The sequence below is a fragment of the Myotis daubentonii genome, chromosome 11, assembly GCF_963259705.1.
Source record: "Myotis daubentonii chromosome 11, mMyoDau2.1, whole genome shotgun sequence".
NCBI lineage: Eukaryota > Metazoa > Chordata > Mammalia > Chiroptera > Vespertilionidae > Myotis > Myotis daubentonii.
Window position 1 is genome coordinate 23,166,875 of NC_081850.1, and position 17,185 is coordinate 23,184,059.

Sequence of the window (17,185 nt, forward strand, 5' to 3'; positions counted from 1 at the left end):
GGAAAGGGATCCTATGGAATACTTGCACTAGCAGTAATAGGAGGTCCATAGCATTTCTTAAATGCTATGGAAGTGAAGCAAGACAAGAGCTATAGGATACCATTCTGAATCTGCTGACCAAGCTCGGTTTTAAACAAGTTCCTTACCTAGGCTGCTATAATCGCTGACCAGTCCCCAGCAGCAACAAACCGATAGTATATGTTATCTATCGCAGTGTTTACAATGGCAATGCGTGTTAAGACAAAAATTATATTCACACCTCTATTAGTGCACATAATATGTTGTACTGAAATTATTTGTTTATGGCTTTGGTTCTCTAAAAAGCAGGAATTCCTCAAAAGCTAGATGACAATTTAATCATATTTCTGGCTCCAGGGCTAGAGTAGTGCCTGGTGTTATAAGAGGTTCTTAGCAATTATTAATGATTGAATAATCGAATGAATGATTATTATAGAGAAAGATCTCAAACAAGACCCTCACAGACCAAAAGTTAGTTGTCCAAAAGTGTCAGAAGTATGTAAATAAGTCACTCAGATTCCTCCTTGACCCTGCCAACGTATATAACTCATTATCATCTCCCCCAGCCTCTGTTTTCTACTTGGTAGGACCGGCTTTGGTGTTAGGTAATACATATGTAATAGAAATTCTAATTACCTGTTAGACTCATCTGCTTATTATGATACTAGTCTTTTATTAAAACTAGATTTCATTCCACTATGCTCTTGGCTATAAAATAGAGCTCTTTTACTTTCTACCAATTCTATTGGCACTCCTTTTTAATTCAAACACTGCTCTGGGATCAACAATGCAATAAGACATAATTATGTTTTAAGATCCACGAATTGGTTGTGAAAATGCAGGTATTTTCTCTCTAGGTAGGTTGTTCCAGGAAATACATTGAGAAGTATATTTTTATCTTGATGTATGGGGATTTACGTAGAAACATACCCCCTTGGACTTGGAGGCAGTATTTTGTAGAACTGCCGGAACAAATGCCACCCATCACCACTTTATTATGTTCACAATGTACTCCATTATCATCAGTATGTGGGTATAAATCCTCCTAAGAAACCTCCCAGTATTAAAAACCATAATTATAACATGTATTTATTCCAAACATATGTACCACCATTTCAAACTACCCACCAGCTGAATATATTTTGCAGCTTTCAAATTTTGACTGGTGCGAAGATGGCTTTTATAAAAGTGATTTATGACAATTTAGGTGCCGAAAACCATCGTAATTACCAGTACTGTAAATGTTTTCTCTCCGCTTAAGTAGCCTCGCTGAGGAGGACAGTGTTCATTTCCTGTGGGCTGGGCCCTGGGCTCCAGCCTTCCCCACAGCCAACAAGCTGCTCTGTTTCCAGTTCTGCTGCACCAGTAAAAGATTAACAAAAACTTTTCAGCGCTCGGCTTTCTTTTCCCTCTGGAGCTATCCGTTTTCCCATCTCCAAAGAGGGCAGCCTCTCCTAACATATGTTGGAAATTGTTGTTCAACTTCACAGAGTATACAAACACAAGCCTTTTCTCCGTTCGCGGTGCCAGAGCAGACGTTTCAATGGAATATTTCATTATAATGCAGAGTGCACGTGCCAGAAAAAAAGAGGCTTTTCAAATGAAATTCATGATCTTTTTTTTTTTTTTTCACCATGTTGTATCTGGGGTTTCTGTAAAGCACAAGAGACTTGACTTTTGGTATAAAAAGTGTAAACGTTTAACCTACCTGGATTTGAACAGGATAATAAATTGTCAAGTAAGGGCTCTTTGCCAAGTGTTAATAATCTTCATGAAAAGTAAAACCAGAGAGAGGAGGAAAGGCTATATGATCCTCTGCACCTTCGCAGTGCCTTCCATCTCCTTCATTTAAAGCCACACTTGGTCTTTCAGCCCCCACCCCCCTACCCCCCAGGGAGAGCCAAGTCACACAGAAAATGGCCAAGTGACTCACCCCGGTTACAAAGGGAATCTGTAGCAAGACAAATGAGAGAACCCAGGAGTCCTAATTTCCAGTTCTGTTGTAGTTTAAAAAAAAACCCCAAACACCACTCTTGTAAATTACACTGTCATCAGCACTTTCCTTATTACTCTTTGTTTGCAGTAGTTAAAAACTCCGTCGTTTAAAAAATGGCTTTGGGACAAAATTTAGCCAACAAAATCTCTAGCTTAGAGTCAATTATTTCCAAAAGACAATTTAAAAATCTGTAGTTCAGCTACTTTGAGGGTATAGACATGCCAAAATCCAAAGTTCATTTTCTTCTTGGTATGTCTTTGAATTTGAAGGGAAATTAGCCATGGGACTTATTAATGTGGTGTGTTAATTACTGATTTTTGGTTTTATTACCAAACCAACATCAAAGGAGAAGACTAATCTAAAAAAATGCACTGTAATAGCTATCAGAATAACAAGTTTAGCTTGACGTAGCAGCTTTACTCCTAAGTTACTGCATAAGCGAATATAGAGGAATCTGCATGCCGGTGTTCCATGGAGACTCCCGTGCACCTGAAATACTGGGGAGCCTTGTAATCTGCAGGAGGGCCAGGCTGCTCTCTCGCCTCAGCTGCCAGAGCTCTGCATGTAGGTCAGATAGCCGTGAATCAAACCTTAGCCACCAACTAAGGCTACGTATAGTCAGTGTTATGTATAGTCAGGTTGTCCGCACATCCTACTATACTAAGGCATTTTACTTTACAAACATCTTTTTTGCATTTGTTTAAATAGCTAAAGAACCATTCTTCTAAAATCAATAGAGGGACAGGAACAACATGGCAAATAGCCATTGAAAAAGAGCAGCCACGACCTGTTGTCAAATGGGAACTGAAAACTGAATGTAGTCTGGTCTAGTGTGCAATTTGCAATTCCTTGAAGGCAGTGTTTCCTGCAATAAGTGATTCACAGATAATGCAAATCACAGCCCTCTTTGGCTTTGGCTGCTGCCTTTATGAAATTTCAGACGTGACAAGCTGTAGGTGGAACCCAAAGGTGAAAAAGCCCATGGAACTTTTCCCCCCCTCTGCCTTTTATTTTTCTGCACTCTCAAAAATTTTAATAGTGTGCATGTGTTACTTTTACTTTGGAATTACCTCTATTTAAAAAGAAAAAAAATGAGAGTGGTATTAAAATCAATGTTATATATCAAAGAACAATTATAATTTGAGTGTGGAGGAGATTGCTGGACTGAGAATATTTCAAACTAACAAATGTATACTTCATGAACACATTCTCCAGAGAGAGAACAAATGTCAACCATCATTTTTTAGTTTAGTCAGGCACAGTGAATACTGATAGGGGGCTTACTTCTTGTAGAATATAAGCCCCGATGACTATTCCAATTCAGAAGTCAGTCATTTCACAATATTTTCTATGGATTATGCACTTGAATTCCAGTTCCTCTACTGATTTTAACAATTCCTTAAAACATGCTGAACATCTTAAAATTACATATTTCGCCATTTAAACTTGAGACAATTCATTCTCACAGGCTAAGTATAAGTTGATGCTTTCCAAAAAAAATTCCACACTATCTAGGAAAGGAGTCTGATGTAAAGATAAGAAAAGATTCAATAAACGTAACATGTTTCATGTAAGTTTACTTAAATGTGTAAGTTTACTTATATGTGTAAGTACAAAGGCGAACATATATTCACTTAACTAATCTTTTCTCTAAACTTAACGACAGGGAAATAACAACCACTGCATTAAGAGCGAGCACAAGCAAGTTGGCACATAGAAAATTAAAACAGCGTGCAGTCTGAACATTGGCTTGGTGGGAGACAGCGACAAGCCTCAGAATATACCTCACAAAAGGGCTCAATATGACTAAGTTCCTTCTGATATGCCCGTATCTTCTCCTGCTTGGCAAGAAGTGGAACCTTAATAAATGTCTGTCAAATACTTGGCTGAATAAACTGATTTTACAATTGTGTCAAGAATTGCTAAATACAGCTGAACAAAAGAAGCTGAAGAACTGTTTGCTATGAGAAACTGTTGAGAATTATTTTGGTTTAAAAGTAGTATGTAGAAAAGTAATTTGAGACTGTTGGGGGAAAACTGGACCAGCTTGATCAAGCTTAAGGAATTGAATATTCTGTAAGCATAAACATTATCTAGAAAATACTATTGCATATTTTTGTTTCTTACTTTTATTTCTGCATACTCAGCATTTATTAATATTTTAGCATTACCGTTAACTTATTGCAGATCGTATTTCCAGTGAATCATTCTACAATTGGCTAGTAGAGATAAGGAAAAGCAGAATAGCCAGAGGAAAAGGGGTGAAGGGGGAGTAAATGGTGATGGAAGGAGACTTGACTTGGAGTGGTAAACACACAATATAATATATAAATTATGTATTATAGAAATATATGCCTAAAACCTATATAATTTATTAACCAATGTCACCCCAATAAATTCAATAAAAAATAAAATTAATGATATATATTAGAAAAAAAAAGGATAAGTGGACTAACTTAATAAAAACTCAACTTAATGCCAGCATTACTGGAACTCACCCATTTCTTACTATTAAGTGAGGTATGTCTATAAAAATTATTAGTCCTATAGAATTTTTTAATCATATGCAATGAACCTCTAGGAAATAATAACTTCAAAATAGCATTGCCAAATTAAGTAGTCATAGGTGCATGACTTTGGAAAATTAGATTAAAAAATAAACTTCATGTACATTTAGTCTCAAACTCTAATTTGATAAATAGACCCTGAGAGGTTAATAATAGTTTCAGCCCAGCCAAAGTTCAACTCAAGTTTTCCTAGTTTCTAGCCTGGTATATATTTTACCTTTTTAAAGATTTCCCCTCCTGGTCACAGTTTACACCTTGTTTTCTAAGCTAAGCTATTGGTTTTATAAACAGCTGGATGGTTGAAATAAAGTGAGCATGATTTAGGTCCTTCATGCAATAATCTATTAAGATGTCTTAGTGTTTTAATGACTTGCAGCCACCCTTTTTTGGAATTTTCTTAGTTGCCAGAAAAAGAATTCAAAGCCACCAGTAAATGCACAGATTAATCCGTACTTGACTCCTTAACACAGGTGACAACAGCACATAGTGTGGTATTAGGGGGAGGAAAGAGGGTTGCATAGTTCCCACTCAGTTTTACTCATTCATTGATCAGAATGGTTTATCTAATGCCACCTGTGGCTGGCACTGAGCTAAGCATTGAGGATGCAGTGGTGAGCACCTACACTTGGTGCCTGTCCTCAACAAATCAGAGTCTAAGTAGAGAAGGCCTATGATAAAGAGGAAAGCAAATGACTGAATATAAAAACAAAAACTAAGAAACTTGTTTTGATGATTGTGAACAAAATGCTGTGACTGAGAATAAAAAGGAGACCAATTGAGACATCTGTCAAAAGAAATCACACCAATATACTTTCAAATGGTGCAAAAGCTAAGAAATCAAAATAGAGGGTCTTGTGGGAGCACTAGGCATAGTCTGAGGTATCAAAAAAGGCTTCTCCTGGGGAAGTAGTTTTAATTCCATTCTGAAGGATGATGAGGAGTTGCCCAGGAGGAGGGAGTATGTTGGTAGAAGAATTTCCCAGGCAGAAGGGAAAACACACACACGGGTCCTAAGTAAAGAAGGATTGAAGTAGCCCAGCCAGTGTGGCTCAGTGGTTGAGTGTTGACCAAGAGGTCACCATTTCAATTCCTGGTCAGGGCACAGTCCCAGATTGCAGCTCAATCTCTAACAGGGGGTGTGCAGGGCACAACAGATTGATGTTTCTCTCTCTCTCCCTCTCTCTCTCTCTAAACTATATATATATATATATTTTTTATTTTTTTTTTAAATAATAACACCAGCCCTGTATCAGTTGTATATGGTGCATAATAAATGATCTCAAATGTGGTATCTTAAACAATACTTATTTATTAGCTCCTTGTTCTGTAGGTCAGAAGTCCAGCATGGCTCAGCTGGGTTGCCTGCTCAGAATCTCACAAAGCCAGAATCAAGGTGGCTGGAAGACTGGGAGAGTTCCCCTCCAAGTTCATCAGATTGTTGGCAGAATCTACCTACTTGTAGTTGTAGGTCTGAGATTCCTTGTTTCCTTGCTGTCTATCACACAGATGTCATTGTCAGCTCCTCCAGGCCACCACACTCCTCATGTGAGGCCTCCATCTTTAAAACATCAAGTAATTAAATTAGTCACACTCAAATAATCTTCTGCTTAAGATTAACTGGTTAGAAGAAGCTTTAATCATATCTGTAAAATATCTTTTGCCATGAAACATATCACAATTTTATTAGTAACACCAGAGGGCAGAGTTCATAGGGTCTTCTAAAATTCTGTCCATCACAGGCTCTAGAGAGAGACTGTGGCTTAAAATTCTGACACCACTATTAACAACCTCCAGAACTTGGGCATGAAAATCAATAAGGAAACATTTCACTTAAATAACATATGAGACCAGATGAATCTAACAGAAGCTTATAGAACATTCCATCCAACAGCAACAGAATGCACATTCTTCTCAAGTTCATGTGGAACATTCTCCAAGATAGATTATATGTTAGGCCACAAGTCTTAACACATTTAAGAAGACTGAAATAAGGTTAGGTGTCTTTTCTGACCACAATGATATGAAACTAGAAATCAATTACAAGAAGAAAACTGGAAAACTCAAAAAAAAAAAAAAAAGATTAAACAACATGCTACTGAACAACCAATGGGTCAAAGAAGAAATCTAAATAAAAATATATTTTGAGTCCAATAAATGTGTAAACATATCAAAACTTATGGATGGAGCAAAAGTAGTTCATAGTGATAAACACCTACCTTAAGAGAAAAGAGGTCAAATAAACAACCTACTCTTACACCTCCAGGAACTAGAAAAGGAACTCAAAACTAAGCTCAAAGTTAGTAGAAGGAAAGAAATAACAAAGATCAGAACTGAAGTAAATAAAATGGAGGCTAAAAAGACAATAGTACAAAAGATTGATGAATCTATGAGCTGTTTTGTGTGTTTTTAAGAGAAAAAAATAAACTTTTACATAGCCTTATAAAGAGAAAAAAGAGGACTCAAATAAACAAAATTGTACATGAAAAAGGAGACATTACAACTGATACCACAGAAATGCAAAGGGTCATAGGAAACTACTATTAACAATTATATGCCAAAAAATTGGGCATATGGAAGAAATGGACAAATTCCTAGACACATGCAACCTACCAAGACTGAATCATGAAGAAATATTAAGTATATGCAGACAAATTACTAGTGAATATATTGAATCAATAACCAGAATCTTCTAATGAACAAAAGTCCAGGATCTGATGATTTCACTGGTAAATTCTATCAAACATTTAAAGAAAAATTAATACCAATCTTTCTCAACTCTTCTAAAAAGTAGAAGAGGAGGAAACAGTTCCAAACACAATTTTGGAAGGCAGCAGTAATCTGATACCAAACCCAGAAGAGCACACCATAAAAAAACTACAAGCCAATATTCTTGATGAACATAGATGCAGAAATTCTCAACAAAATATTAGTAAACCAAACTTAACAATACATGTACCATGATCAAGTGGGATTTACTCCAAGAATGCAAGGATGGCTCCACATTCACAAATCAATCAATATGATATGCCTCATCAACAAAATGAAAGACAAAAGTAATATAATCATCTCAACAGTTCAGAAAAAGCAACTATTGACATAATTCAACATCCATTCATGTTAAAAACTCTCAGGTGGCTATAGAGCAGTGGTTTGCAACCTTCTGGCCCTTTAAATACAGTTCCTCGTGTTGTGACCCAACCATAAAATTATTTTTGTTGCTACTTCATAACTGTAATGTTGCTACTGTTATGAATCGTAATGTAAATATCAGCTATGCAGGATGGGCTTAGGCGACCCCTGTGAAAGGGTCATTGGACCACCAAAAGGGGTCATGACCCACAGGTTGAGAACCACTGCTATAGAGGGAAGGTACCTCAACATAAGAAAGGCCATATATGACAAGCCTTCTGCTAACACCATTCACAACAGTGAAAAGCTTAAATCATTTCCTCTAAGATCAAGAACAAGACAAGGATGCCCACTCTTGCCACTTTTATTCAGCACAGTACTAAAAGTTCTAGCCAGAGTAATTAGGAAAGAAAAATAAATAAAAGGCATCCAAATAAGAAAGGACAAAGTAAAATAAGTCTCCACTTATAAGGGACATCATATTATATACAGAAAACCCCAAACACTCCATTGAAACACTATTAGAACTAATAAATTTAGTAAAGTTTCAGGATACAAAATCAATCACTTGCATTTCTGTACATTAACAATGAACTATTTGAAAATGAAATAAAGAGAACAATCCCATTTACAAATGCATCAAAAAGAATAAAATATGTAGGAATAAATTTAAGCAAGGAAGTGAAAGATTTTTACACTGAAAACTGTAAAATACTGATGAAAGAAATGGAAGAAGACACAAATAAATGGAAAATATTCTATGCTCATGGATTGGAAGAATTAATATTGCCAAAATGTCCCTGTTACCCAAAATGATCTCCAAATTCAGTGCAATCCCCATCAAAATCCCTATGGCATTTTTCTCAGAAACTTAACAAACAATCCTAAAATTTGTATGAAAAACAAAAGATCCCAAATAGCTAAATTAATCTTGAAAGAGAAGAACTAATCTACAGGCATCATACTTTCTGATTTCAAATATATTATAAAACAGTATGGTATTGATATAAAACAGACATATAAATCAGTGAACAAAACAGAAAGCCCAGAAATAAACCCATACATAATGATTCATTAATCTACAATAAAGGAGCCATCAATATACATGAGGAAAGGATAGTTTCTTTAATAAATGGTATTGAGACAGCTGGACAGCCATATGCAAAAAAAGGAACTATACCCTTATCTTATACCATATACAAAAATCAACTCACAAGTGATTAAAGGCAGAAACATAAAATTCCTTGAAAAACACATAGGGTGTTAACACCTTGACACTGGTCTTTGCAATGATTTTTTTGGATTTGGCATTTTAAAACGCTGCATTTTATATTTGAAAATTGCTGAGAGGAGATCTTAAAAGTTTTCATCACAAGAAAAAAAATTGTAGTTATGTGAGGTGATAAGTTTTAACTAAACTTATTGTGATAATCATTTTGCAATATATATGTACATCAAATCATTACGTTTTATACCTTAAGCTAATAGAATGCTTTCGCTCAATGACATTTGGCCAAAAAGAAAAGATAGTACAACAGAGCCAGAGATTCTATATCTATCTGAAACAGTGGTTCTCAACCTTGGCTGCACATTAGAATCACCTGGGAATCTTTTTAAAATCCTGATTTCTGGGCCTCATCCTCCGGAAATTCTGTTTCTTTGTTACTAATGTTGTGGCCCCACCCCATAACAAAGAAACAGAATTTCTGGAGGATGGGGCCCAGAAATCAGGATTTTAAAAAGATTCCCAGGTGATTCTAATGTGCAGCCAAAGTTGAGAACCACTGATCTAAAGGATGCTCCAGGAAGAGCAAAATAAGAAAATGGGAGGGAGAAAATAATCTAAAACAACAGTAAAAGATTATTTTCTTCAATTGAAGAAAAGATGGAGAATTCCAACTGCCAAGGTAGACTAGGCTCCAATTTACACATTTGTTAGAAGACATTCCTAGACAAACTGCTGAACTTTTTGAACGGTCTGAAGGATAAATACCAGGAGAGCTTCCTACCAGAAAATTTAAACTATGCCCATTCAGAAATGTAGTGGTTGGTTTTTTTAAATCCCCCACAATTTTAATGCTTTTCATAAGGTAAAAACTGAAGGGAATTTTTAGGCAGTGAAATATTTCATTTTGAAGCAGTATTTATTTGAAGTGTAGAAAGTTGATAGTGAATTGAGAAATAGAATTTGAGACGCCATAGTGTAGAGAAATCTGACTCTAGTATAATCTCAGAACTGCCTGTAAGATCTGTAGGACATGTCCCCCAGGAATATCTCTCCAGTGAGTGAAACTCACTAATCATTATAAATTCCTTTATGTTAAGCATTGCCAATTCCCAGTGTTTGCCTTTGAAATATAAATATTGTACTGTATTGCTGGCAGGATTAACACGTTAAAACCCTCTCCCTTTCTCAAACACCACTAAGTATCACAATTACCAAGTGAGCTTTAGATAAAAGATACAAATTCACAATTCACAGGACCCAGACAGACATAAGGAAGATGAAGAATCACGGTGAAGCAGAAAAACACCAGACACAGAGATTCTTGTTAAAGTTACCGTCTGCCACTAATTGGGCTCACTACTTTCTTGAGACTTACTTTGTTTTCTACAAAAATAAAATAACAGAATCCACCTCACAGAAATTTGTAGGACTAACTGATATGAGATGTACAATGCCAAGCATTTAATTGTAGCTTAATTGATGATAGCGAGCTGCCTACCAATTTTATTTGGGGCCAGGCCTGAATGATTTAAAAGCTCCGATTATTTGTAATGTCTTCTAAATTACAGTATCCTAAACACTCAGCCAGGATTCCCAAAATATGATCATCAATCCATTTGTTAACTACTCTATAAATAACATTAACTGCTAATTCTTACTCTTCCAAATGTTGTAGCTGCTTTAAGTGGTAGTAAGTCTGTTTGTCCCAAGGTGTCATGGTTACAGAAAGATTCAGCTCTAGACTCAGATCTCCTGCTCCATTTGAAGTTCATTCAGAGAAAGAAAACCACACCCAAAAAAGAGCGCTCTAATTTAGTCACACCCTGGGGTAAGGCACGGTGGGAGGAAAAAATTGAACTGTGTAATGAGAACACATTAGGTGCCAAGCAAAGAAATACCTCATGTACCTTTATTTGACCACATTCTCCCTACCCCATCTTCCAAATCTGACCACTGAGAATTTTTATTCTTCCAGGGCTGGTATTATGAATCAAACTGATGAACCAAATGAAACACTTCAGAAGAATGATATTGAATATCAGGTGCTCAAAGAATGAAGTCAAGTTAGTATCATATTTTCTCCATTAGTACTTTGCTCTTCTGATTTTCACTTTATCCTCCTGGGAATTTCGTGAATTTTGTGTTCATGAATGCATGTCTGACTTTTCAGTGTCCAAATGTTATTCTTTCATATAGCTCTCATCTATGAACAAGGTTTCTGCTATTAATTCTTATGTTGTATGTAAGCTATTAGTAGATTTTTAGTGACCTTTTCCACTGTGTCATATTTGGGGAACTGCCAGGAATAGAAAGTATGGGGGGTAGTATGGTGGGGACAAGGTCTTTGGCACTAACATATAGTAGAGTGAGAAGAGGAAACTGAGTAGAATTTGCACAGATCACATACCGAGAGATCAGTGGAAGATCAGGCACCAGTAAAACAGACCTAGGTAGGAGCAGTAGTCAAAGTTGTAGTGTTCAGAGTTTTTGGTGTGTGTGTGTGTGCGTGTGTATGTGTGTGTTAACTCTGTTAGTTCTTTATTGACATTTGGACATTATTATTTTGAGTTATTTTTTAAGAATACCCCATAAAGTCTTGCTGATTGATACTTTATTGTTGTTATCATTGTTTTTTAAATATATTATATTTTTTACAGAGAGGAAGGGAGAGGGATAGAGAGTTAGAAACATTGATGATAAAGAAACATCAATCAGCTGCCTCCTGCACGCTCCCTATTGGGGATGTGCCCACAACCAAGGTACATGCCCTTGACCAGAATCGAACCTGGGACCCTTGAGTCCACTCTATCCACTTAGCCAAATTGGTTAGGGCTGTTGTTTTTTCTTAATTTACTTGGTACAGCCTTAACCCTCCTGGGTATGTACACTATGTTCAGCAACCTGAAGTGTCAACCCAAATGCCATCAGTTGATATCAGTGATCAAGTCCTTGGCTCCAGTGACACTTTGTTTTCCTCCTATACTCATGTATACCCATTTTCTGCAATTTTAAAATTCTCTGTTTTGTGTTGCCTTCGTTATTTGTTTATATTTTGTGATAAAATACTATATGTAATATAAAATTTATCATCCTAACCATTTTTAAGTGTAGAGTTCAGTAGTGTTAGTACATTCACATTGTTGTGCAACCATCACCACCATCCATCTCCAGAACTGAAACTCTATATCCCTCAACTCATTCCTCCTACCCCACAGAGTCTGGCTAATACCATTCTACTTTCCATATCTAAGAATTTGACTACTCCAGGTACCTCAGGTAAGTGGAATAATGCAGTATTTGTGTTTTTGTGACTGGCTTATTTCACTTAGCGTAATGTGCTCAATATTTATCCATATTGTAGCATGTGTCAGAATTTCCTTCTTTTTTAAGGCTGAATAATACTCCATTATTTTCACACCCCATTTTCTTTATCCATTTGATCATCAAAGACACTTGGGTTGCTTCCATCTGTTGGCTATTGCAAATAATTATGCTATGAACATGGGGGTGCACATAACTTTTTGAGTTCGTGCTTTCAGTTGTTTGGGGTATTTACCCAGGAATGGAATTGCTGGATCATATGGTAATTCTATGTTTAATTTTTTGATAAATCACCATTGTAGAAGAACTGGAATTCTAACATACTGCCACTGGAAACATGCTCAACTCAAGATACTTGTGAACGCTGGTTTAAATCCCTTAAAAGTGATCATTTCTATGTGAAAGACAAAGAACGTCTACGTCAGAGGTTCTCAACCTGTGGGTCATGACCCCTTTGGGGGTCGAACGACCCTTTCACAGGAGTAGCCTAAGACCATCGGAAAACACATATATAATTCCATATTGTTTTTGTGATTAATCACTATGCTTTAATTATGTTCAATTTGTAACAATGAAATTGGGGGCCACCGCAACACGAGGAACTGTATTAAAGGGTCGAGGCATTACGAAGGTTGAGAACCACTGGTCTAAGTCAAGCGAAAAAGTTTGAAGACCAACAATTACAAGCATTATTGGATGAAGATGCATGTCAAACTCAAAAACAACTTGCAGAAAGAAAGATTAAGCGTTGCTCAGCAAACAATTTCCAATCGTTTACAAGCAATGGGAAAGATTTTAAAGGAAGGAAAATGGGTGCCACATCAACTGAACGAAAGACAAATGGAAAACCGAAAAGTCATCAGTAAAATGTTTCTTTAACGGCACGAAAAAAAGTCTTTTTTGCATTGAATTGTGACTGGCGATGAAAAGTGGACTTATTTTGAGAATCCCAGATGCACAAAATCATGGGTTGATCCAGGTCAACCATCAACATGGACTGCAAGGCCAAATCGCTTCGGAAAGAAGACAATGCTCTGTGTTTGGTGGGATCTGGAAGGTGTGGTGTATTATGAGCTTCTAAAACCAGGTGAAACCGTTAATACTGATCGATACCAACAACAAATAATCAATTTGAACCACACTTTGATCGTGAAATGATCAGAATGTTCCAGAAGACACAGCAAAGTAATTTTGCTTCATGATGACGCACCATCACACACTTCAAAACCAGTTAAAGACACGTTAAAAGATCTTGCCTGGGAAGTATTAACCCACCTGCTGTATTCACCAGACCTTGCTCCTTCAAATTAACACTTGTTCCAATCGATGGCACACACACTTTCTGAGCAGCACTTCAAAACATACGAAGAAGTGGAAAATTGGGTCTCTGTAAAAAGCTGTTCATTGAAGTCTGAATGGATGGATAAGTGGATTCAGAAACTGTGGTATATTTATAGAATGGAATACTACTCAGCATTATAAAGGAATAAAATATGTATACAGGCTACAACATGCATAATTCACAAATTATGCTGAGTGAAAGAACCCAAATTTTTGAAAGAGTATATATAGCTCTGTTTATATAAAAATCTTATAAATGCAATCTAATATAGTGATAGAAAGATTATCAATGGGTGGTAAAGAGGGAATAGGGAAGGGGTAGAGGGAGGAATTACAATGACATGAGGAAACATTTATGGATATTCATTAACTTCATGTGGTGATGGTGTCATGGGTGTCTGCATATGTTAAAACTTAAATTGTATACTTTATGTGTAGTTTGTTACATGTCAATTGTATTTTAATAAAGCTGCTAAAATTTTTAGTCATCGTAACAAATATGAAATAATTAAGAATTAAAATGAATTATAAATTCATATTATTGAGTTAAACCATTTGGTAAGTAAGGTACACATAAATGTTGTGTGAAAACTTCCAGTTTATGAAAAAATCACAACATTAGCAATACCCCCCCCTTTTTGGCGTTAGAATGGGTACTGGGGCTGTGGAGCAGAAATGATATGTAAGTGACTATCACCTCAGAGGGAGGGCTAAGAGAAAACAAATAACCTGTCCAAGGTGAACAGCTAATTGATAGACATGGATTTGAATTCAGGCCCAACCATGCTGGATAGCACGCATTTGCCCCAGCAGATGTACTCTCCATCCGCTCTAACCTGCCCTAGGTATAGGCAGGGCGACCTATAAGGACCACATCATTGGTCTAGGCTCACCACTGGCTTCCCATTGGGTTCCACCAATGAGGAGCATCAGCAGGAAGTGAGAAGGAGGGAGGAGAGTGAGGTCCATGTATTCATTCTCTCCACTTCCTTTCCCTGGGACTCACTTGGAATCACCCAGGGGCCCGTGTCCACTCTGAAGCTCTGTGTATCTGTCAGGCAACTGTTTTCACACCATTGTTTCCCTTCCAGTTCCAGCAAGGACTCCTTCCCCTCACCTGATCAGAGGAATTCACCCAGTTGCTAGCAGCCCTGGGATTCTGCACTGTTTCTTGAAGTTTCCTTATAACCTGCAGACACTTTTGTAGGCAGTCCCTTTGTTAAACTTTCTTCACATCACCCAAATTGAGTATTCTTCTGTCTCCTGTCATGACCATCACTTGTACAGTAATAACAACAAAAATCCATCTCTTTCCCACCTCAGCTTGATGAGAAAGCATCATTTCTGCCCAATAAGAGCAAGATCTGTTTTGGTGCCAGACTATATAGAAAGGAGCAGAAAGCTGGTTGGAGAGAAAGGTGTTTGGGGAAGTTATTTTGAAGCTGCATCTGCAGAGGAAGCACTGTGTCTTTTCTTGGATAGAATGCTGATTTGATGATGTTTATGGGGACTTAGGGCCACCACTGGCTATGATTCTCAGATAGCAAACGGGTCCACCAATTTCCTCCACCTGATCCCATATCTGATTCCCCACAGTTATAGGCCAGGGCTTCATGTGTAAGTTGAGGATTATAACACTACTATACCACTTACCATTTGAACCTAGGACAACTCCCCTTTCCCTACTTTTATCACCGGAAGCCCATGTATCCCGAGGAAAGTATGATACATGACATAGTGATTGATGGTGAATAGTCTACAAAGTCCCCTTGTTCTCTTGAGATAGGTGCTAGATCGGTGAAACACTGTATTCATGTTCCATTCTGTTCTCTCAGATGTCACCAGTGAAGTGAATTTCCCCCTTTAATTCCACATTCCTTCCACTCATAGACTGCGGCCCAAAGGCGTAGGCACTGCTGAGGGGTTTGGGTACGAAACAGTTTTCATCAGCAGATGTGCAAAAGGCCCCAACACAATTCAAAAAGAGCCAGGGGATTTTTCTACCCAGTGCCTAGAACTTCGTCAAAATGTATTTGCTGGTGCCAAAGAGTATACAGTGGCACCGTGCTGTCCCTCTATTCTGGCCACCTCACACGTCTCTGTGAGTAGACACTTCTCTTCCCACTGTTCATGGGTTCACACACTCAGCAAGGAAATGCAGAAAAAGAGCAAGCCATGCGTTTTTCTATCACAGGCCTCCCTTTCATATCCTTCCTCCCACCTTACACCCTCAGGAAACTCATCCAAAGGGAACATGCATCTGGAAATGTAAGCTCATTCTTGTCTGTAAGATTTTTACTGGAGGGGACATGCGGTCGCCAACAATGAGCTGGCACCCATGTACTGGAAGCTCTGCTGAGGTTTCCAAGTGTTCAGCATGTTTCTCATCACAAAGCCAAGCCCAAGTTACACTGAGGTAGCCTGGGCTTCAGGAGAGGAGAGATCAAATACCTTTTGTTCCCAATAGGCTCACTACTCTAAACAGCAACACCCAGGATTGGCATGCTGAGGCACAGTCACAAGCCACAACTGTGGTTCTTAAAACGATGCCAGTAACGGGAAGGAAACACACACACTCACACACACGCACAAAGCTCTACTGTGTCACAGCAGCCGCAGCAGGAGTGGTTGGCTATTCATGTTTTCCTTTATTCCTAGACGAGTATGTCCCTTTGCTTCTAATATTTTCCTTTGTAGAGAGTGCATTCTATATGCCTTTCTGTGTGTGTGTGTGTGTGTGTGTGTGTGTGTGTGTGTGTCCCCACTCAAATCTGTTGGTCTCCATGACTGTAATGATCTGGTCTCCAATATTTGTCTAGCGTCTGTCTCTCTTCTGGGTTTTGTAGAAATGACTCCATTGTTTCATTTGCTGGAAAATCTGGATCTGATCTTTGGAAGGAGGATTTGGAACATAATGACTGTGCCTCTTAATGAAAAGATTAACAATGCTCTGGAGCTGGATAGCCCTGCATTTGTTTAGAATGGGCCCGGCATTTCGCTCTTTTGAGGAGTAACATACAATACTGAGTCATGTCCCAGATTTATATACCATTCCAACCCCCTCGCCCATGTTCTAAATAAAGGTGGTGTGACTATATGTTTGAAACAGAAATAACTCCAGTGTGTGCGCTATGGCTTTGTTTATACAAATGAACGCTAGACGTTTTCTTGGATCTCTCTGAGAAATGACATCCTATACTGATGCCCTTTCTGTAATCACAAGTCTAACCACTTCCAGCCCCTGGTTTTGTATTGCAGCCTGCTGATGATGTTTAGTTTTACACTTATTACAGAACCATGTCCCGCCTGATTATCCTTCTTCCTGCATTGCTGGCGGAGCACATATCATCTTAGTCTATACAGGATTACACACACGTCCACGGATTCTGCTGGCTGAGCGTCGGTGATGCAGTTTGGCCAGGAATCCTCAGCCAGTCCTTTTCCTAATTTGGTCCTACTGTCAGCCTGTCCCTGGCAACACCACGACACCCCACTCACTCCTCTGGCTGCTCCCCAGGGGAGGGGATATGGGAGATGCAGTCCTGTGGCTGAGGAAATGAAGCACAGTCATTTACTGTGGCCGCA